This window comes from Bos mutus, chromosome 1, assembly GCF_027580195.1.
Source record: "Bos mutus isolate GX-2022 chromosome 1, NWIPB_WYAK_1.1, whole genome shotgun sequence".
NCBI lineage: Eukaryota > Metazoa > Chordata > Mammalia > Artiodactyla > Bovidae > Bos > Bos mutus.
The window spans coordinates 128,019,656-128,043,083 of NC_091617.1; the positions used below are offsets into that span (position 1 = coordinate 128,019,656).

General features: G+C 40.7%; 1 non-coding gene across 1 annotated transcript; it reads left to right on the forward strand.

Moving 5' to 3' along the window:
• The first annotated feature begins 18,805 nt into the window (after positions 1-18,805).
• Positions 18,806-18,878, forward strand: TRNAG-UCC (transfer RNA glycine (anticodon UCC)). Its single transcript has one exon. It is a non-coding gene; the product is annotated as a tRNA-Gly (tRNA).
• Positions 18,879-23,428: the final 4,550 nt, after the last annotated feature.

Consider the following 23,428-nt stretch of genomic DNA (forward strand, 5'->3'; position numbering starts at 1 on the left):
TCAGAGTTTTCCAACCTTCTATCTATTCCATCATTTGTTGACCTTTCCATCAGCCCCGAGAGCTGAGAGGTCCCTCATGACAAGAGCTAGGGCTCATTCATCTTTCTACTCCCAGCACAGAGTAGCAGCCCAGGACTGTTGGAGGCATCCTGTGCATCTTCTTAAATTTGAATCTGATTGTCAGTTTGATTAAGTTATTGGTAAAAGTTGTACAAATTCAGATTTCATGGGTGTGGGGATCACTTCCTTCAACCCCTGCAATTCCTGTATTAAAGCAGCAGTGGTTGAATTGAAGCATTTATTCAAATAGGTCATTAAATTATGAAGTCATGGACTGTGTATTTATTCATCTGCAATATTATATTGTTCTATGTTCTAGAACTTACATAAAAGAATCATTCTCCATGTTTTGAGATATACCTTGTTTTTTCACTCAATGCATTTTTAAATTGATTAAAGATGATACATTTAAGATCTAGCTCATTCAATATATTCCACTGGATGACTATATCATGGCATATGTGTTCATGATTGTTGTAATTTCTTGCTAGAATATTTGACCTATATGGGGGTTTTCGTTTTATTTTTAATAACACTGTTTCCATTAAATTAGGTTTTCTCTTATATTGGAAATTCCTCATAGTTTGCTTTCTTTCTATTTGTATTTTCAGGTATAGTTTGCCCTTTTTATTTGTAGATATTCACTACGATTTTATATTTGGGATGCTTTAATGAAAAACAAAAAGTTAGATTATTATTATTTGTAATCAATCCATTGTTTTTTCTTTTGATAGGCAAAACCTATGAACGATGAGATTTAGAATGAATGGATCTAATTTATTTAGATTTAGTTATTACCAGGAAATTTTTAAATTTACTTTCTTCAGTTTCCTTTCTTGACTTTCTTGCCATCTATTGAATGAATACATTTTTCTTTATTTTTCCTTTCTCCTCTTAACTGGTTTACATACTATAGACTTTTAAAATTCTATTTTGTTTTACTTTTAATTTTTAATAAAAAATTATTGAGATACAATTCATATATAATTCACCCATTCAAAATGTACAATTCAGTGCTTTATAATGTATCCATGGAGTTGTCCAACCATCACCTTAACATCCCAATACGCTTTAGAATATTCATCACCTTACAAAGAAACCTCATACTCATTAGCAGCCACTCTCCATTTTCCTCAGAACCCTCCCTCCCAGCCCCAAGCCACCCCAATCTATTTTCTGTCTCTATGGATTTTCCTGTCCTGGATATTTCTTATAAATGGAATCATACAATATGTGGTATTTGTGACTGGCCTCTTTTACTTAGTATAATGTTTTCGTGGTTCGCTGATGCTATAGTATGTTAACACTTCATCTCTTTTTAGTGCCAGGTAATATTTCATTGTATGGATAAGCCACATTTTATTTATTATTTGATCAATGATGTACTTTTGAGTTGTTTCCATTTTGGCATCATTATGAGTAATGCTACTATAAACAGGTACAAGTTATTGGATGGACAAATGCTTTTATTACTGGGGTATTTCTAGGAGAAGAATTTCTAGATCATGTGGTAATTCTATATTTACCCTGTTGAGGAACTTTGGACTATTTCCCAAAGTAGTATTTTGCATTCCCACTAGCAGTGTGGGACGGCTCCAATTTCTTCACATTCTCACAATATTTGTTGTCTGATTTTTTAATCCTAGCCATGCCAGTGGATGGGAAGTGGTATCTTGTTGTGGTTTTGAGTTCCATTTCCCTAATGGCTAAGGATGTCAGACATCTTTTTAAGTGCTTTTGGTCATTTGCATATCTTCTTTGGACAAATGTCTGTTTAGATCCTTTGCCCATTTTAAATTGGGTTATTTGTCCTTATGGGGTTTCCCTGGTGGCTCAGTGTAAAGAATCCTGGAAATGTAGGAGATGTGGGTTCAATCTCTGAGTCAGGAAGATCCCCTGGAGAAGGAAATGGCAACTCATCCAGTATTCTTGCCTGGGAAATCCCATAGGTAGAGGAGCCTGGTGGACTGCACTCCATGGGGTCACAAAAGAGTTGAACACAACTGAACAACAATGACAACAATTTGTCCTTATATCATTGAGTTGTAGGGGTTCTTTATAAACTCAAGATACAAGTCCCTTATCAGATACATAATTGGAAAAAATATTGCTTTTCATTCTCTTGATGATGTCCTTTGCAGAACAAAGAATTTTAAGTTTGTTGATTTCTAGTTGATCAATTTTTTTTTGTTTTGTTGCTTATGCTTTTGGTGTCATAAAAGAAAATATTTCCTAACCCAAGGTCATAAAGTTTTACACCTATGTTTTATTCTTTTAATTTTTAAGATGCATACTTCATTATGCCACAATTTCCTTTATTCTTTTTTCTGAAAATCTAACTCACTTTACAGTTTCTCCATGTCTCCTAACTGATTTTTTATTTTAATGTTGTTATGCCATATTCTGAATTAATTTGTCTACTCTCTTCTAATTTTTTCCAATCTAAAGTTGATTCCATCAACATTTTAATATTCCATTTGTTTATTTTTCCAGGGTTTCAAATAGGGTTTTTTTTTTTTTCATATCTACTGGTCCTGTTTCATTTTACCTATTTAATTCCATCAGTTCAGTTCCGTCACTCAGTCGTGTCCAACTCTTTTCAACCCCATGAATCGCAGCACGCCAGGCCTCCCTGACTATCACCAACTCCCGGAGTTTACTCAGACTAATGTCCATCCAGTCGGTGATGCCATCCAGCCATCTCATGCTCTGCTGTCCCCTTGTCCTCCTGCCCCCAATCCCTCCCAGCATCAGGGTCTTTTCCAATGAGTCAACTCTTCGCATGAGGTGGCCAAAGTATTGGAGTTTCAGCTTTAGCATCAGTCCTTCCAATGAACACCCAGGACTGATCTCCTTTAGAATGGACTGGTTGGATCTCCTTGCAGTCCAGGGGACTCTCGAGAGTCTTCTCCAACACCACAGTTCAAAAGCATCAATTCTTCGGCGCTCAGCTTTCTTCACAGTCCAACTCTCACATCCATACATGACCACTGGAAAAACTATAGCCTTGACTAGATGGACCTTTGTTGGCAAAGTAATGTCTCTGCTTTTTAATATGCTATCTAGGTTGGTTGTAACTTTCCTTCCAAAGAGTAAGTGTCTTTTAATTTCTGCAGTGATTTTGGAGCCCCCAAAAATAAAGTCTGACACTGTTTCCACTGTTTCCCCATCTATTTCCTATGAAGTGATGGGACCAGATGCCATGATCTTAGTTTTCTGAATGTTGGGCTTTAAGCCAACTTTTTCACTCTCCTCTTTCACTTTCATCAAGAGGCTTTTTAGTTCCTCTTCACTTTCTGCCAGAAGGGTGGTGTCATCTGCATATCTGAGAGGTTATTGATATTTCTCCCGGCAATCTTGATTCCAGCTTGTGCTTCTTCCAGCCCAGTGTTTCTCATGATGTACTCTGCATAGAAGTTAAATCAGCAGGGTGACAATATACAGCCTTGACATACTCCTTTTCCTATTTTGAACCAGTCTGTTGTTCCATTTTCAGTCCTAAATGTCTTTTATTCATGGAGATCTTTTCTTTATCTCTTTGAGGAATCTAAATATGCCTTTTAAAATTAATTTTCCCATGGTCAGATTTATTTCACCTGGAGTTAATTCAGCTCACAATTGTCCACCTTTCTCTTATTTTCTCTTAGCTTTGGGAATTTTCATTTACAATCTCACCTTGAGTGAGGAGGTTTATTTTTCTCAACCTCTGTCTCTGAACTCAAAACTCATAATAATTGTTCACAGTCCCTCTCCAATGGTGATATTTTGGATATTTCCAGTCAGGCAGCAAATGTCAGCATGGCGGGGACCAACCTGGGCCTGCATCCCTGGGCCTCATTGGCAGCACAAGACAGCTTTTCATCAGTCATTTCTCCAAGCAGCAGGAATTTATATATCAAATTTCTTTCTAAATGACTAGAAAACCCAGGCTCAGTGATATCCTCACAATATTCTTTATCTGTGAACAATCAGAGACATTGTGAGGCTAACTCAGCTAAGAAATTATGATACTGGGATTTAAATCTAGTTCTCTGACTCCAAAGCCCAGTATGCTTTGTGACTCTGAAGGAGGGTGGCAGCAAGTCATCTTCACACAGCCCCTAGGGTCCCATTCAGAGAAATTCTCATGGACTGAGGAAACAGAGGCCTGCCCGTGAAGCTGTTGCATATAAATATTCCTTCCTTTGAATGAATTGCCTGCAAATTGGTTCCACTCCCTTGAACAGGTAAACCATGCCCAGGAGACTTTGCAGGGAGTGGGTGAATGACTCTGAAACTGTGCAACTCAAATTGAGAGTTGAACCCATAGTCTTTCAATTGAGGTCACACACCTGGTTTCAGGACTTAATGAAGCCCAGGTTCTAACTGTCTCATCATAGAAACAATTCAGTGAGAGATAAAAGTGATAGGTAAGAAGTGAATTTACTTAGAAACACACTCCACAGACAGAGTGTGGACCATCTCAGTAGGTGAGAACAGTTCCAGGATATGGGGTTGTCAGTTTCTATAGGGGTGGGTAATTTCATATGCTAATGAGTGGGAGGAGTATTCCAGCCATTCAGGAAAGTTCAGTTCAGTCACTCAGTTATGTCCGACTCTTTGCGACCCCATGGACTGCAGCATGCCAGGCTTCCCCATCCATCACCAACTCCTGGAGCTTGCTCAAACTCATGTTCATTGAGTCAGTGATGTCATCCAACCACTTCATTCTCTGTCGTCCCCCTCTCCTCCTGACTTAAATCTTTCCTAGCATCAGGGTCTTTTCAAATGAGTCAGCCCTTCACATCAGATGGCCAAAGTATTGAAGTTTCAGCTTCAGCATCAGTCCTTCCAATGAATATTCCAGGTTGATTTCCTTTAGGATTGACTAGTTGAATCTCCTTGCAGACCAAGGGACTCTCAAGAGTCTTCTCCAACACAGTTCAAAAGCAATTCTTTGGTGCTCAGCTTTCTTTATAGTCCAACTCTCACATCCATACATGACTACTGGGAAAATCATAGCTTTGACTAGATGGCCCTTTGTCAGCAAAGTAATGTCTCTGCTTTTTAATATGCTGTCTAGGCTGGTCATAGCTTTTCTTCCAGGGAGCAAGCGTCTTTTAATTTCATGGCTACAGTCACCATCTGCAGTGATTTTGGAGCTCAGGAAAATAAAATCTCTCACTGTTTCCATTGTTTCCCCATCTATTTGCCATGAAGTGATGGGACCAGATTCCATGATCTTAGTTTTCTGAATGTTGAGTTTTAAGCCAACTTTTTCACTTTCCTCTTTCACTTCCATCAACAGGCTCTTTAGTTGTTCTTTGCTTTCTGCCCTAAGTGTGGTGTCATCTGTGTATCTGAGGTTATTGATATTTAACCCAGGAATCTTGATTCCAGCTTGTGCTTCATCCAGCCCAGCCTTTCCCACGATGTATTCTGCATATAATTTAAAGAAGCAGGGTGACAGAATACAGCCTTGAGATACTCCTTTCCTGATTTGAACCAGTCTGTTGTTCCATGTCTGGTTCTAACTGTTGCTTCTTGACCTGCATACAGATTTCTCAGGAGGCAGGTAAGGTGGTTTGCTTTTCCCATCTCTTAAAGAATTTTCCACAGTTTATTGTGATCCACACAGTCAAAGGCTTTGGCATAGTCAATAAAGCAGAAGTAGATGTTTTTCTGGAACTCTCTTGCTTTTTCAATGATCCAGAAAAGGATTTGGAGGAAACGGATGGAGATTTCCAGGAATTGGGCCACTGCCCACTTCTTAACCTTTATGGACTTAGAACTGTCATGGCATCTGTGGGTGTATCATTTAGCTTGCTACAATAAGCAATGCAGGAGACCTGGGTTAGATCCCTGGGTTGGGAAGATCCCCTGGAGAAGGGAATGGCAATCTACTCCAGTATTCTTGCCTGGAGAAGTCCATGGACAGAGGAGCTTGGCAGGCTATAATCCATAGTATTGCTCAGAGTCAGACACGACTGAGCAACTAACACTTTCACTAACACTTTTACTGAGGCTCAAAGTCTAGTGGAAGTCAACTCATCCTCCATCTTGGATCTATTTGGTTCGAATCAGTTTATGTCATGTCCTAGGGCTATGTCATTCTTTTAAATGTTGTGCCCTGCCCTCCCTTCTGTTTCAACACAAGTTCCAGTCCCAACTCTGCCACTTACTTTCAGGGTAACTTAGGTTATGTTACATCTCTGACTCTATGCCCTAGGTTATGAAGTGGGGACAGTAACACTATCTCACTGGTCATAAGAAGGATTCTGTGAGAAGACTCACAGAACAGTACTGTCATAGTGGGTCACCTTTCCCTTTCTATGGACATAGTCAGTTTCACATAGGGGCCTGAGTATTGCTGGGACCATGCTTCTTCTCCTCCTCTTCTTCTCCTCCTATGCCTAGAATCTGGAAAACACACACACACTAGGAAAATCTAAGGCACAGTACATAGACTATGTCACACTCTCTGCTATGAGATACACTTCCCTACTGGCCAAGACCATGAGATGGGTAGAAGGGGGCAATGAAACCAACAAGATCCTGTGGGACTCCTGGGCATGGAAGCCTTTCTATGTCTACCATTTCTTGTTAGTAGGAAGAATGTTTCAGCCCCCATGATCTTTGCTGAGTTCCAAAGGGCAGATGCTTGGAACAGCTGCCAATCAGGGAAGAGAGAGGATGAAGAAACAGTTGGAGGAGCAGCCAAGAAAAAATAGTGCAGCCTTGAGGTAGGGTCATGGTTCACCTGAAGGGATACACACAATATCTTTAAGCTCTTTATAGAATTAAAATCCTCAAACACATGGAAGATGCTCACATTCTTCCTTCCAAAGAAGATCATCTGAGACCAGGTTAAGGAAACCAGAGAAACTCATCAAGAGACTACCCTACAACTAGAAACTAGATTAAAAGCATGCAGGCCCTACATATATGTTAATCTTATCAGCAATCCCACCCTTGAACCATTGCTATAAAACTCCTCACCAAATCTTTCCAGGTTGGGACACAGAGCATTTGAGGCAGGAGTCTTCTGTGTTCCCCTTTTGCCTGGCAAAGCAATAAAGCTCTTCTTTTCTACTTCACCCAAAACTCTGTCTCTGAGATTTGATTCAGCAACAGTGCACAGAGGCTGAGTTTTTGGCCTCTGTAGCATATGAAGGCAAGACCTGTGAAGGCCCCCATTCTAGTCCTCAAGAGAGAACACTTTCCCTTGATAACCTGGAACAGAACAGAGCCTCTGGGAGGTGATAATTCTGGGTGACAGCTCCATAGGCTGATACAGACTATGAAGCAAGTCTCCAGAGAATGCTTTTGTTTCAAAGAAAATAGGAGTAAATCAGAGACTTGGGATTTTCTGTGAATAATGCATCTGAGCTTCAATTTTGAGCAGGCTTGAACACCATAACCTTCTTAAAATAAGACTTATGCCTTGGGTGAGACAAATATTTCTTAAATATGACAGCAAAAGCACTGTCTATAAGAGAAAAAATTAACAAATTGGACTTCATCAAGATAAAACTTCTGCTAACATTGTTAACAGAATGAAAAGAAGCAAATCATATGTCTGATAAAGGACATGTATCTACAATATATTAAATAAGAAAATAAACAATGCAACATTTTAAAGGGACAAAAGTTTTAACAGGCACTTCACCATAAAAGATATACGGGCAGCTAAGAAACACATGAAAAGGAACTCAACAACATTTGTCACTGAGGAAATGCATATCAAACACACAATGAAATACTACCACAAAGCTGTTAAAATAACTAAAATGAATTATATACACTATGGCAAGCACTGGTAAGGAACTAGAAGTTTCATACACTGCTGGTGGGAATGTAAATAGAAGAATCCTTTTGGAAAACACTTTGGCAAGAAGTCAAACTTAACTTACCATGTAATCTAGTCATTGGACTCTTAAGGATTTATCCAAGAGAGAAGAAACTTGAGCTCTTACATGTGCTCCTAGCTTTACAAATAAACCTACTATGTGCATCATAGTAACTTACTTTGTAATAGCCTCAAAGTAAAAGTGACCTAAATGCCCTTTAACAGATGCCTTTGTCATCAGATGAACAGATAACAAATTATGGTATATCCATACAGTGGAATATTACTTAGCAATAAAACAGAATGAACTTTTGATACATACAATACGGAAGACTCTCAAAATAGTTTTGCTGAGCAAAAGAAGCCATACAGAAAAAAAGGAGTATGTATTGTATGACTATTTATATAAAATTCTAGTAAATGAACATGTAATAACAGAACGTAGACTAGTGGTTGCCTGGAGCTGGCAGGCAGGAAGATGCAGAATGAAGCTTTTGTGGTTTATTGTGGTGATGCTTTCATGGGTGCGTACATATGGCAAGGCTTACCAAAGTTTACACTTTAGATATATGCAGATTATTGTACATCAACTACATCTCAATAAAGCGATTAAGAGAAGGAAAAAGGAGGAGAAGGAGCCCTGAGTTCTGTGATTCTTACTGTTGACCAGTCCCTCCAAGACACTAGCAAAAGTTCCAAAATATAGGAATATCTTTCAAATTTGGAAATTCATACTGGAAATTCAAGATCACATAGGGTCTTTCAGGGTCTTTACAAGTTTAAGGAGTTTTTGAAACTTGATGCTTAAAGGTGTTTTTTACATGAAGCTGTTATCCCAGGTTTTGGAGTTTTTGGTGGAACTATCATTCAAGTCCCCACCTCCATCTTTTCCAGGTTCCAGTCAGTTTCCTAGTCACCTTGCTACTTGTATAGAAAGTGTGGTGTCTCAGCTTCCTGGTGAATGGCCTTGCAGACACACCTGCTCCCACTCCAGCCCGCTCCCTTCAAGTTCCTAACCCCCAAATCTTGTCTCTGCCTGCCATGCTTGACCTGCTCCTGCCTTCTAAGCACTTGGCTTTTCATCTCTACTCTATCCTTTGTCCTCTGGCTCACTCATCCTGGTCACCCATGCAGATCCTTGGCCCTAGTTGTGGTTATACAGGATTCAAACGCTGACCAGACACATCTGGTACCTCTGCGGGGTTAAGGGCAGAATTGTGGGGAGGTTGTTCAGATTCTCTTTGGCTGGATTTTCCTCTGACCTGCAGATAGTATCACAGGTTCCTTCAGCTAAGTTTACACAAGTGGCTCAGAGTATCTCCGTGGAAACACTCCTGACCCCCATCCCAGGCTGGGTTGAGGGCCCATTTTCTCCTCAAAGATCTCGTTTCCCTTTGTCATTTCATTTACTTGCTTTTCTTTTTATTTTCTTGCCTTTCCCAAATTCATATCCCTTTTCCAATATGAGAGACTCTGGAGAAAAGGAATTTGTGTATTAAACATCTCTGTATTCTCAGTACACAATGTAGATCCAGGCACATAGAAGACAAACAGCTGAACAGCTAATTTAACTTAGAGCAGTGATACCAGCAGGGCCTGAGTTGGTAGGTCCTGGAGACCATCTGTTTGTTTCAGCTTGCATTACAAATGTGGTTCCATGACTTTCGATTTTTATCAGTGTGGTTTGGAAGGAAGCAATGACCCTGTTCTTTGATAAACTTTAAAGAATATCTAAGTCTTGAAGACATATAAATGCTAAAGAAGGATCAATTTATTCTTCCCAGATGAACTCTAACCTGCTTTCCAAATATATCACATTTCCTACCCAGCAACCAGAAAGCTATGTGCATTACATTCCTTGAAAAGAGAGATGGCTGAGATTCACATCCCGAGTCCCTGGCCAATCTTCTTCCCACACTGTACGTGATAGGTCTCCATGCAGAATAGGAGAATAATCACTCCAGGAAAGTTTGCTTCTGAAAAATGTTGCTCCCCATCTACTTTCCTGCCTGCCTGCTCCCCATCTACTTTCCTGCCTGGGGAGTAGGCTAGAGAGTGAGAATCATGTGGGACTCCTCCTACCTCTCTGATTTGAGGTCTCTGCAGAAGCCAGCCAAGTGTCCTAGTCCTGCCCTAATTCCCTCCAGTTCCTGTTTGGATACTGTCCACTAAGCAGGAGGCATTCTCATACTTGTCAGACTGCAGTGCTCCTAAGAGGTAGATAATGCATGGTGTCCATCTTTCCTCCCTTTCATTTCTGGCCCTAATCCCTTTATCCCACCCCACTCCCCAGGTGAGAAGGTGATGGTCCCTGAGGGCCCTTGTTCTCATTGGGTTTTGCTCAGACCTGAGCTCATCGGCCCCAGGAATGAAGCTGGGGGCAGGGGTGAGGCCAACAGAGGGAGGGTGATCACAGTTACACATAAAGCAGGATGACGGAAGAGATGTGAGGAATGGCAGCTCAAGCCCTTATTTCTGATGCCCTCTCTCACCACAGCCCCTGCAGGAACTCAACAAGGAAGCAAAAATGACACATAGGTGGGAGAGGTCCTAATCCTCTTTAGGTCCAAGTCCTAAAGAGAGCCAACACATGTCTGAGTTTTCAGGTTCCCAGGGACTGGATGGTGGTCAACTTCTGCTCTGTGGGACCTGCTTCAACCACCTGGAGGAGGTAGGATCCAGTGGAAGGAAAGTGGAGTCCTTTCTGGCCAAATCTGGGTGAAGACATCTGACCACCCAGCAGGATGCATTGGCCCAAGACATCGACCATGAGCTACGAAAGGCATAGAGAGAAAGGCCACTATCTTTAGTACTGAGAGAAAACCAGTCCTTCATGTCCTCTGCCTTGCTCTTCCATCCTCCACTGATGCAAGACCATCAGCCTGACCTGCTCATGTGCTGGTGAGAGTCACGCCCACAGACAAGGGTATGGAATGAATGAGTCCAAGTGAAGAGCTTGAAGAGGAGCCAAGCAAAGAGCCAGACTTCTTCCCAAGGAGGAACTTAAGTGAAAGAAACAAGAAAAATTATAGAGAATTTCATAGAAACTGCAGAAAGCTATACAACTAGAAAACCAAAAAAGAATTTGTGTAAGTTTTTTAAAAACATCTGAATTGAAAAATACAATTGCAGAACTAAAAAATATTGTAAACAACTACATGCCAATAAAAATAAATTTTAAAAAGTGTAGAAAATTCTAAAAAAATAAGCTGAAGGAAAATTAAGAGATCTCACAAGGTCACAGTCATATGATGCCAGTAACATTTTAATTTTTGTGTTATCTTTCTGTAAATATATGGAAATACAACACAAAAATGTCAAGCTTTAAAAAAGAACTAAAAAGTAGAACTGATGCAACTGAAAACTAAATTAGTAATCAAAAACATCAAGTAGAGGAATGATCTCACTACACAAAAGCAGAAAATATAAAGAATAAAAGAGTAAAAAGAATAAGAGATGTGGAGGATAGATCTAGGAGACTCAAGATGCAAAGTGCATAGTTTCAGAAAGAGTTAAATGAACAGAACTAAGAGAAGCAAAAAGGTTAAAAAAAAGAAAAACTCTTAGTTGAAAACAATACAAACTTTAAAGATACATTTGAAAAAATTTCTAAACTTTGAAAATAAAGAGATTGGCTTACAGGCTTCCAAACATGGCAAGAAGTTTCATTTCAAAGGCAAGAGAATCAGAGCACAACAGATTTCTCATCTGCAACTTTAGATACTAGAAGACAGTGGGAAAATGTATGTTTAGTTTTTCAAGAAGAGCATTGTGATCCAAGAATCTTACACTGTTCAATAAAGTATTCCTTAGTGGCTCAGATGGTAAGGAATCCACCTGCAATGCGGAAGACCTGGGTTTGATCCCTGGGTCGGGAAGATCCTCTGGAGAAGGGTATGGCTACCCACTCCAATATTCTTCCTAGAGAATCCCATGGACAGAGGAACCTGGAAGGCTACAGTGCATGGGGTCACAAAGAGTCAGACATGACTGAGCGACTAAGCACACACACATTCATGTGGGAAGAGAAAGAATTTTTTCAGCTTAAGAAGATTCATAATGGATGCCACCCAAGTATATTTCTAAGTAAATTACTTGAGGGAGTGCTCTATTTTTTTTTTTTTTTTTTTACTTAGAACAAAAACTCTCAGATGAAATATTCAAAGAGTAGGAGTTAGTGAAAAAAAAAAAGAAAAAAGTTAAGCTCTCATTTTGTTCCAGCATAAAGTGGTGAGCAAGACAGGGCTCTGCCCTCCAGAAGCTGCTAATCAGATGCTCAGTGTTGTGAAGATTTGATGGGGGTGATCTGCGGGAAAAGGAACTGATATGCTGGTGCTGCTTTGGCAGAATTGGAGACGGCATTTGAGTTAACTGAACCCAGGTCTCCCACATTGCAAGCAGATTCTTTACCAGCTGAGCCACCAGGGAAGCCCAAGAATACTGGAGTGGGTAGCCTATCCCTTCTCCAGCAGATCTTCCCAACCCAGGAATAGAATCCTGCGTGGCAGGCGGATTTTTTACCAGCTGAGCTACCAGGGAAACCCCTTCTAAGGAGAAGACAACCTTGCATACTTATAGGAGAAGAATATTCTGAGCAGAAAAAAACACAGTCTTAGTGAGGAAAATAATGATGGTATGTTCTGCTCATTCAGACATGGTATGTTCTGCTCATTCAGACAGAGTGGGTGGCTAGGCATAGGGAACATGAGCAGGAACGGAGGAAGAGAAAGTCAGGGAGGCAATGGAGCAGAGACTACCACCAACTTGCTGAAATCTAGGTTGCTTTTATTCCAGGACACGTTAGATCAATCCTCCAGCCTCCTGGGAAAGTGTGTGTGATCATGAGAGTTCCAGCAAGTGCAACATGAACAGAAGTGACACTCAATTCTGCCCCATCAACGCCACCCATATGCACTCCTCCCTGCTTTTTTCCCTTCTTCCGGCTAGTTAGAATGAAAATGACCCCCAGGCTGACTTTCAAAGAGCATAAGTTGAAGATGACAGCAGCCTGCACCCCTGATGTTTACCAATCAGTGCTGGTATATGAGCAAGAAACAAACATCTCCACACTTTTGTAACTGAAAGTGGGGTCAGTCTTGCTGCTCGCCACTCAAAAGCCAATAAAAAGGCAAGGTTGGTGAAAAGGAAAGTTTGCTTTATTTTGAATGTTGGCAATCAGTGGGGAGGGCAGATGCCTGTTCAAAGGCTGACACCTGCCATTGACAATCAATGGGCAAGAGCTTTTACAGGCTGAGATAGTGAGTTATAAGCAGAAACAGTACCAGGACATCTTGAAATTGGTCATTGGTGGTGTGACCCGTGTCATCTTTTTTTTTTTGGCTGCACTGGGTTTGCATTGCTGAGCGTGGGCGTTCTCTAGTTGCAGTGAGCTGGGGACTGCTCTCTAGTTGTGGTACAGGGGATTCTCACTTCGGTGGTTTCTTTGTTGCAGAGAATAGGCTCTAGGTGCTTGGGCTTCAGTAGTTGCAGCACATGGGCTTAGTTGCTCTGAGACATGTGGAATCTTTCCAGACTAGGGATAGAACCCATGTCCCATGCCTTGGAAGGTGGGTCCTTATCCACTAGACCATCAGGGAAGCCCCTGACCAGTGTCATCTTGATTGTTACAAGTACAGTTAGACTTCAGTTCCAGGGTCAATTTGTTACCAGTTCCTTGAGGTCAGTTCTTGGAACTGTAGCAGCTTATGTCATGGCTACAGTCTGATCATGATGTAATTAACTTCTTAAACCTGGCGGAGGTTTCAGTGTCTATGATATAGCTCACAGGATACTACCTATAGCTCAGAATATTGCCTATAGCTCTTGAGAAGCAACTAAAAGGTCCTTGACCGTGTTTAACTGCTATTTGTTCTCCTTTGACTGTTTTCTTTTGTTTCTGCATGTTTTCACTTCTTTCATTAAACTTATTCTTTGGCTAAAGTTTTTCCACAGACAAAATACAAGCAGAGGACATGTGGGACAAGGACCACAGGATCCTGCTCTGTTTCAGTGAGCCATTGTTGAGAACTGGGGTAAATTTGTTTCAGCAGTTAGCACACTCTGACCACCACAGGCAGACAGGATCTTATGGGATCATAGTCCAGAGCTGAATTTTCTCACCACATATAATCAGAAAGGCCAGAGGTATCATGGGAATGGGAGGAGTAGGAAGTTCAAGGAGGAAATATCATGATCAAACTTCTAAGTTCTAAGGCCAGGGATCAATCAAGAGACCATTTCCATGGTCTTGGGGAGAGATTGCTGTGTCTTGAAGCAGAGATTTAGAAATTGAGAGGCCATAATGTGATTCAATTAGGAGAAATTTTGGAGGTAAAGTTGATATTTTGAATGTGGGATAAGTGAGGAGAATAAAGGATGATTCACGAGTTTGAGGTATTTTACTGAGATGAGGGCAGTTAGTCGAAAGCAACTTTGAGGAATGGAAAATTCAGATTTCTGTTTATTCCTGTTAAATCTGAGATGTCTACTAGATATCCAAGGGAGATTTTAGATATATGAATCTGGCATCTCACACAGTAAATGGGAACCCTCAGTGTCTGTTTTTCTGACACCTGTGACTGGGACCTCTTAGGGGAGAGTGCTGGTAGAAATGAGTCTGGCACTTTGGTTTTGTTGGCTAGGAGGAGCCAGCGATGGGGACTGAGGTATGCCAAGAGGGTAGGAGGAGAGCCTGTGAAGTGTGGATTCCCAGAAACTTGATGAGGTTTTCCCAGCACTGTCCGACTGTACTCATGTAAGTGAGGAATAAGCACACACAGTAAGTCCTGTACATATGAACCTTCAGGTTGCGAACTTTTAAAGATGTGAATGTACATCTTTATACCCAATCACATCAGGCATGAATGAAATTGAAGCTTGCCTTCCATCTCCTATTGCTGATGACCTTTCATCTCTACCATCTCCCACCTCCTCTCTTTCCTCTGGTCAGTGACTCTTCTTGCCTGCTCACTCAATGCCAGCTCCTGTGTGCCAGCTGTTGTACCGTACTTTTCAAGGTACTGTAAGATTAAAAATGTTTTCTTTATTTTGTCTGTTTTTTTATGTATTATTTGTATGAAAAGTATTATAAGCCTCTAAGTTCAGTTCAGCTGCTTAGTCATGTCCGATTCTTTGCAACCCCATGAATTGCAGCACACCAGGCCTCCCTGTCCATCACCAATTCCCGGAGTTCACCCAAACTCATGTCCATTGAGTTGGTGATGCCATCCAGCCATCTCATGCTCTGTCATCCCCTTCTCCTTCTGCTCCCAATCCCTCCCAGCATCAGGGTCTTTTCCAATGAGTCAACTCTTCTCATGAAGTGGCCAAAGTATTGAAGTTTCAGCTTCAACATCAGTCCTTCCAAAGAACACCCAGGACTGATCTCCTTTAGAATGGACTGGTTGGATCTCCTTGCAGTCCAAGGGACTCTCAAGAGTCTTCTCCAACACCACACTTCAAAAGCATCAATTCTTTGGCACTCAGCTTTCTTCATAGTCCAACTCTCACATCCATACCTGACCACTGGAAAAGCCATAGCCTTGACTAGATGGACATTTGTTGGCAAAGTAATATCTCTGCTTTTGAATATGCTGTCTAGATTGGTCATAACTTTCCTTCCAAGGAGTAAGCGTCTTTTAATTTCATGGCTGCAATCACCATCTGCAGTGACTTTGGAGGGCTAAAAAATAAAGTCTGACACTGTTTCCCCATCTGTTTCCCATGAAGTAATGGGACCAGATGCCATGATCTTCGTTTTCTGAATGTTGAGCTTTAAGCCAACTTTTTCACTCTCCACTTTCACTTTCATCAAGAGGTTTTTTAGTTCCTCTTCACTTTCTGCCATAAGGGTGGTGTCAGCTGCATATCTGAGGTTATTGATATTTCTCCCGGCAATCTTGATTCCAGCTTGTGCTTCTTCCAGCCCAGTGTTTCTCATGATGTACTCTGCATATAAGTTAAATAAACAGGGTGACAATATACAGCTTTGACGTACTCCTTTTCTTATTTGGAACCAGTCTGTTGTTCCATGTCCAGTTCTGTTGCTTCCTGACCTGCATATAGGTTTCTCAAGAGGCAGGTCAGGTGGTCTGGTATTCCCACCTCTTGAAGAATTTTCCACAGTTTATTGTGGTCCACACAGTCAAAGGCTTTGGCATACTCAATAAAGCAGAAATAGATGTTTTTCTGGAACTCTCTTCCTTTTTCCGTGATCCAGAGGATGTTGGCAATTTTGTCTCTGGTTCCTCAGCCTTTCCTAAAACCTTTTAAAGTACAGTAAAGACTGTAAAGAAAGCTGAGCACCAAAGAATTGATGCTTCTGAACTGTGGTGTTGGAGAAGACCCTTGAGAGTCTCTTGGACTGCAAGGAGGTCCAACCAGTCCATCCTAAAGGAGATCAGTCCTGGGTGTTCTTTGGAAGGAATGATGCTAAAGCTGAAACTCCAATACTTTAGCCACCTGATGTGAAGAGCTGACTCATTGGAAAAGACTCTGATGCTGGGAAAGATTGAAGATGGGAGGAGAAGGGGATAACAAAGGATAAGATGGTTGGATGGCATCATCAAGAGTTGGTGATGGACAGGGAGGCCTGGCGTGCTGCAGTCCATGGGGTCACAAAGAGTCGGACACTACTGAGCAACTGAACTGAACTGGAGTACAGTACTATACAGCCGATTGTGTTAGTTGGGTACCTAGGCTAACTTTGTTGGACTTATGAACAATTTGGACTTATGAATGTGCTCTCAGAATGGAGCTCATTCACTGTGTAGGGGGTTTACTCTAGTCAGTTTTAAGCAATTCAGGATTTTTCCAATCAAAAAAATGGATGAGTTAAGCAAAATGGATGAGTTTCCTAGGGCTGCCATAATAACATGGTGGCTTAAAGCACTAGAAATTTACTTTCTCTCAGTTCCATAGGCTAGAGGTCTAAAATCAAGGGGTTGGCAGGGTTGCATGCTTCTGGAGGCTCTGAAGGAGAATTCACTCTATGCCTCTCTCTTGGTTTCTGGTGACTGCCATAAATCCTTGGCAAAAATTCTTGGTTTTCTTTGGTTTGTAGACACAGCACTCTCTCTGATTTCTGCCTCCCTCTTCTAACTCTGCGTGGCTCCTTTTCTCTTATAAATAGTGCTTGTCATTGGATTTAGAACCTGCCCTAATCCAGGATATTTTATTACATCAGCCAAGATTCTTTTTTCCAAATAAGGTCACATTTGAAGATTCTAAGTAGGTGTGCCTGTGAGAGGGCCATTATTCAACTCACTACCAGGAGTGAGGGGCAAGTTGGTTAAAAGGATGTGCAAAGGGGCAATAGAGCTGAATCATGGAATCCAAGCTAGATGGGGAAGGAAAGAAGCATAGGAGACAGTCATGGAAAAATAGAGACTGCTGAGATCAGAAAGGGGAGTGGTTGAGCAGAAGAACCAGACAAGGTAGATGAGGAGGTGGGGTGAAAGGATGGCAGATGGAGTTCAGTTACTGATTATGACAGTCTGGGGAGTGGGCACCTGAGACGGTGACAATGATGGCATCTGAGAACACTCCATCGGAGGAGAGGTGGGTGTGAGGCCCTGAGAATGTAATCTGGGTCACCAGTGCGCATGATGAAGCCCTCAGAATGATGATGAGAGTGGAGAAGGGGGATAAGCAAGGGATAGACAAGGAGTAAGGACAGCAGCAAGGAGGACTGAGCAAGTGATAGTGATGGCTAAGTCAGAATAGAAGAGTGTAAGGGGTTGAAAGATACAGGATATTCTATCAAAATAAAAACTAAAAGCTGGGAATCAAATTCCAAATGATTCCAACAAAACCCAGTTGGTGGGGGAGGAACAGAGACAATGGTGAAGTAAACACATACTAACATTTTCATTTTGATGTGGAATATGTGGTTGGAATTGGGTTGAATGAAACTATACTAAAAAGTCTTCTCTTAAAAAATGGGGACAGTTAGTACATTGATAGAGAAGTACAGATTTGAATATACACTTTATGTATACATATATGTGGGCTTCCCTGGTGGCTCAGATGGTAAAGAATCTGCCTTCAATGCAGGAGACCTGGATTTGATCTCTGGGTCAGGAAGATACTCTGGAGAAAGGAACAACAACCTGCTCCAGTATTCTTGCCTGGAGAATTCCATGAACAGAAGAGCCTGGCAGGCTGGAGTCCATGGGGTTGTAAAGAATCGGACACAATTAAAGAACTAACACACACACACACACACACACATACACAGATATACACATATACCCATTAAAAGAGAGAGACATGTAGAAAGGCATTCAAATCACCAGAAAGCAAAATACTAAATAAAAATTAAAACTTTTCAATTAAAATTAATTATTGGTTAGGGATCAAATTAAAAACTTAATTAGGAATTAAAAATTGGTTGGGGAACAACAGAACAAATAATATATAATAGCACAAAAAGCACACAATAAGATAAAATAAGGCCAAACATGTCTTTTTTCAATTATGGACATGGTATTTAATGTCCCTATTAAAACATCATTAGGCAGTTATTTAAAACAATCATTTTGGTGATTATTTCATGTATGTACACTGTGCACTTTAAATATGTATAGTCTATTATATATCAATTTTACTGCAATAAAGCTGCTTTTTGAAAGAAACAATGAAGACTCTAAGAGCGAATGAAAAATAAAATTCTAATTTTATGTTTTATGCATATACCTAAAAAAGACAGACAAAGGTTGAAAAGAGGAGTGGTGAATGCAAACAAATAGAAAGCAGGCACACACACACATCGCACAAAGTGGATTCTGAGGCTAAAATTACTGTAAAACAATGTAAGTATATTTTAATGATAAAAGGTAACATTCACAATATTCTACAGACACAAAAAGCTTTCATGCACCAATAACATAATTTTAAAATATGCAAAGCACTGAGTCTTCCCTGGTGGTCCAGTGGCTAAGACTCTGCACTTCCAATGTAGGGGGCCCAGGTTCGATATCTGGTCAGGGAACTAGATGCCACATGCGACACCTAAGAGTTTGCATGCTGCAATGAAGATCACATGTGTGCTGCAACTAAGACCCGGCACAGCCAAATATAAATATTAATATATATGTGTATATATATACATATTACATATATGTATATGAAGTATATACATATATATATGTGTATTAACTCCTAGAAATACAATAGACAGGCGAATCTACAATCATATTAAGAAAATCCAAGCTAGGTTTCAATAGTATGTGAACCGAGAACCTCCAGATATTCAAGCTGGATTTAGAAAAGGCAGAGGAATCAGAGATCAAATTGCCAACATCTGTTGGATCATAGAAAAAGCGAGAGAATTCCAGAAAAACATCTACTCTGCTTCATTGACTGTGCTAAAGCCTTTGACTGTGTGTGAGTGAAGTGAAAGTTGCTCAGTCGTGTCGGACTCTTTTTGACTCCATGGAATTCTCTAGGCCAGAATACTGGAGTGGGTAACCTTTCCATTCTCCAGGGGATTTTCCCAACCCACAGATCGAACCCAGGTCTCCCGCATTACAAGCAGATTCTTTACCAACTGAGCTATCAGGGAAGCCCCTGTGTGTGGATCACAACAAACTGTGGGAAATTCTTGAAGAGCTGGAAATACCAGACCACCTTAACCTGTCTTCTGAGAAACCTGTATGCAGGTCAAGAAGTAACAGTTAGAACCAGACATGGAACAACAGACTGGTTCCAAATTGGGAAAGGAGTACATCAAGGCTGTATAATGTCACCCTGCTTATTTAACTTATATTCAGAGTACATTATGAGAAATTCTAGGCTGGATGAAGCACAAGCTGGAATCAAGATTGCCAGGTGAAATATCAATAACCTCAGATATGCAGATAACACCACCCTTATGGCAGAAAGTGAAGAGGAATTAATGATCCTCTTGATGATAGTGAAAGAGGAGAGTGATAAAGTTGGCTTAAAGCTCAACATTCAGAAAACAAATATCATGGCATCCAGTGCCATCACTTCACAGCAAACAGATGGAGGAAAAATGGAAACAGTGACAGACTTTATTTTCTTGGGCTCCAAAATCACTGCAGATGGTGACTGAAACCATGAAATTAAAAGATGATTGCTCCTTGGAAGAAAAGCTATGACCAACCTAGACAGCATATTAAAAAGCAGAGATATTACTTTGCCAACAAAGGTCCATCTAGTCAAAGCTATGATTTTTCCAGTAGTCATGTATGGATGTGAGAGTTGAACCATAAAGAAAGTTGAGCACCGAAGAATTAATGCTTTTGAACTGTGGTGTTGGAGAAGACTCTTGAGAGTTCCTTGGACTGCAAGGAGATCCAACCAGTCCATCCTAAAGGAAATCAATCCTGAATGTTCATTAGAAGACTGATGCTGAAGCTGTAACTCCAATACTTTGGCCACCTGATTCAAAGGGCTGACTCATTGGAAAAGACCTTGATGCTGGGAAAGACTGAAGGAAGAAGAAGGGGATGACAGAGGATGAAATGATTGGATGGCATACCGACTTGATGGACATGAGTTTGAGCAAGCTCCAGGAGTTAGTGATGGACAGGGAAGCTTGGTGTGCTGCAGTTCATGGTGTCTCAAAGAGTCGGACACGACTGAGCGACTGGACTGAACGGAACAAATCTTAATATACTTCTCTCAGAACTTATAAAATCTAGTAGATACATATGAAATAAATCTATAGAGGACTTGAATAACAGTTAACAAATGACTTAATACACACAGACATGGAGCTTAATCCTCAACAAATAGAAAATGTAGATTCTTTTCAAATACCTTAGAACTTTGTATATTAGCACACAAGGTAAACATCAGTTGCTTACAAAATAAATAGAAATCATAAAATAAAACTAGCAAATGTCAAGAAAAACTTAGCCCATAAAATGTAAACAAACAAAAATCCACTTGGGAATTTTGAAGTTTCTTTTCTAAATCATCTTGAATTAAAGAAGAAATAAAAACTTGGATTTTATTTAGAAATAAGTGAGAAAATTATATGCTAAAACCTTGTGAGAATAAGCCAAATAGTGATATTTAATAGAAAATGTTTTTACTTTTACTGTTATGTTAGGAAAGAAGGATGTTTAAATAATGAACTAAAACCTAATTCAAGAAAATAAAAAGAATTCAGAATAAAACAAAATGAGATAGAAGGAAATAATAAAATTTAAAAAGTAATTATCAAAATAGAAAAAAAAGAAAACCCTATGGTCCTTGTTCTTAGGAAGAAGTTTCAGCTAATTGAGAGGTTATGCCTTTGGCAAGAAAAAAGGCAGTAGATCCACCAGGAATGACCAAAAAAGATAAAATTGCAAACAATAAGAAGGCTTAAGAATTTTAAGTCAATACACTGTAAGTACTTAACCAAGCCAAAGGTGGATGATTTCCTAAAAAAATATAAATTACCAAAACTGACTCAAAAAGTAGAAATCCTAAACAGTCCAGAAAAAGTTAGGATGCCAAAGATATGTCTCTAAAAAATGCTTACATACAGAAATAGAAATATAATGTTGAACACATAAATCTTATGTAAGGTTATATACCTGATGTTAACTCAATAAAAACAAAAGCAAACAAAATATTTCCTCTACCTTACAAAAAAAAAAAAAAAAGAGAAAAATGCTTGGCACATTGATAATTCACAGTGCAGTAAAGGCTGTGTATTCTTCCTTGCTCTGCCTCTTACTGGCCATGTCACATTAGTATAGTGGCCAGATTTAGCAAATAAAACTACAGTACACTGAGTTAAATATGAATTTCTTATAAACAACATATATATTCTATATCAGGATTCCCATTCATAAGTTGGAGATTTTTCCACTTCAGAGTCAGCGACCTGTGGCCTTGTTGAGATAACTTGACTCTTCCAGTCTCTGTCATGTCAAACAGGCATTTAAAAAAGAATAAATATATGTAAGGATCCATCATACCTCAGAGACCATTTGCTTTTTCTTCCACTGAAAGCACTGTGGTGGGTGTCAAGCCTTGGGTGCTTTTGCTTGCATAGGTTTTTCCCTGGAGTGAATTTTTATGTGTGCTCTTTCCTAATGAGAAACAGTAACTGAGACAGAAAAACTTTGCCTAGTCTCTACTTTTGTCTGCTGTGGTTGTTCCATTTCCCCTGGTGGCCAGGCCTCCAAAACCAGATGCAAAACACCAGCTGCTGCTCCACGTCTCACCCCCTCCCCAGGGGACCCCTTGCCCTTTGAGCCTACCTTAGTGCCTCCCCACCTTTCTCCTTCAGCTTCCCACATGCCCGCCTGTGGCCTCCCCTCTCCCCCCAGTTCCATCCTACCCTGAGGCATTCTGCAAGGGTAGGAAGGGTATGCTTGGCTTTGTCTCAGTCTCTGGGCTGCAGAGTCCTTTGGGGCCAGCTCCAAGGAAGAAGTGTCCCCACATCCTTAGTCCCATCTGCTTCCTGCATGCTGGCCCCTGCTTCTGCTCTCCGCAGCAGATGGTATCACGTCCCAGCATGCCACACTTTCCTCCAGTGTCTTTTATTTACACTTTACAGTGGCTGCTAAACAATGAGGCCACTGCATTAAGGATTGTGGGAAGAAAGGCTTTATTTCTAGAGCAGCTGAGTTCCTACTATGTCCCAGACACTGGGCTAAGACTCTGACTATATATTTTTCCCATTTAATTCTTGAATAATGTCATGAAAGAGGTGTGTCTCCCTCCATTCTACAAATTGAAAAGCACAGATTCAGATAGTTTGTGTCTAGTCCAAGGTTACCCACAAGTCAGTGGCTGAACTGGAATTTAAATTCAAGTCTCTTTGACTCTGAGATGATGACTCCATCTTTTCCATGACCCCACACTGATTGCCAGCTGTGGAAAATTTGATTCAATAGTTGTGTGTATGTGTGTGTGTGTGTGTGTGTGTGTGTTTGTGTGTGTGTGTGTGTTAAGGTTTTTAAAATGCACCTAGATCTGAGGAAGTTCTGGTTTTTCTGGCCTCCTGGTCTCCTTCCTGCTCTTGCTTATGGGCCTGTCGCTTTGCCTTCCTGTCTATTCAGTCTCCATAATCAGCTAGTTCAGAAAGCACGGTGGGAGCTAAGGGTAAGTAAGGTGGCCGCTGCCTCTCGCTGCCATGGTGAAGCAGATCCCATAATAAAAGCCTGAATCCCCAGACAGTGTCTTGCCTGAAAGCACAGACCCTTGCTGAGTGGGGAGCAGCCAGGCTGGGATGCAGCTGTCAGCTGCCAGGTCATGTCCACACGCTGGCCAGACTGGGAGCTTTGTCTCCTCTTTCATTTTGTTTCTCTCCCATCTTCCCTCTCCATCTTTTCTAGTAGTTTCTAGGGCTTCCATAACAAAGTGCCATGGACTAATTGGATTAAACAACAGGAATTAATTTTTTTTTTTTTCACAATTCCAGGGGCTGAAAGTCCAAGATCAAGGTGTCAGCGGAGTTGTTTCTTCTGAGGCTTCACTCCTTGGCTTGTAGTGTCAAGAGTCACAGGTGACACTCTCGTGTGTCTCTCCTAATCTCTTCTTATAAGATCATTAAACTAGAAACTTCCCTGG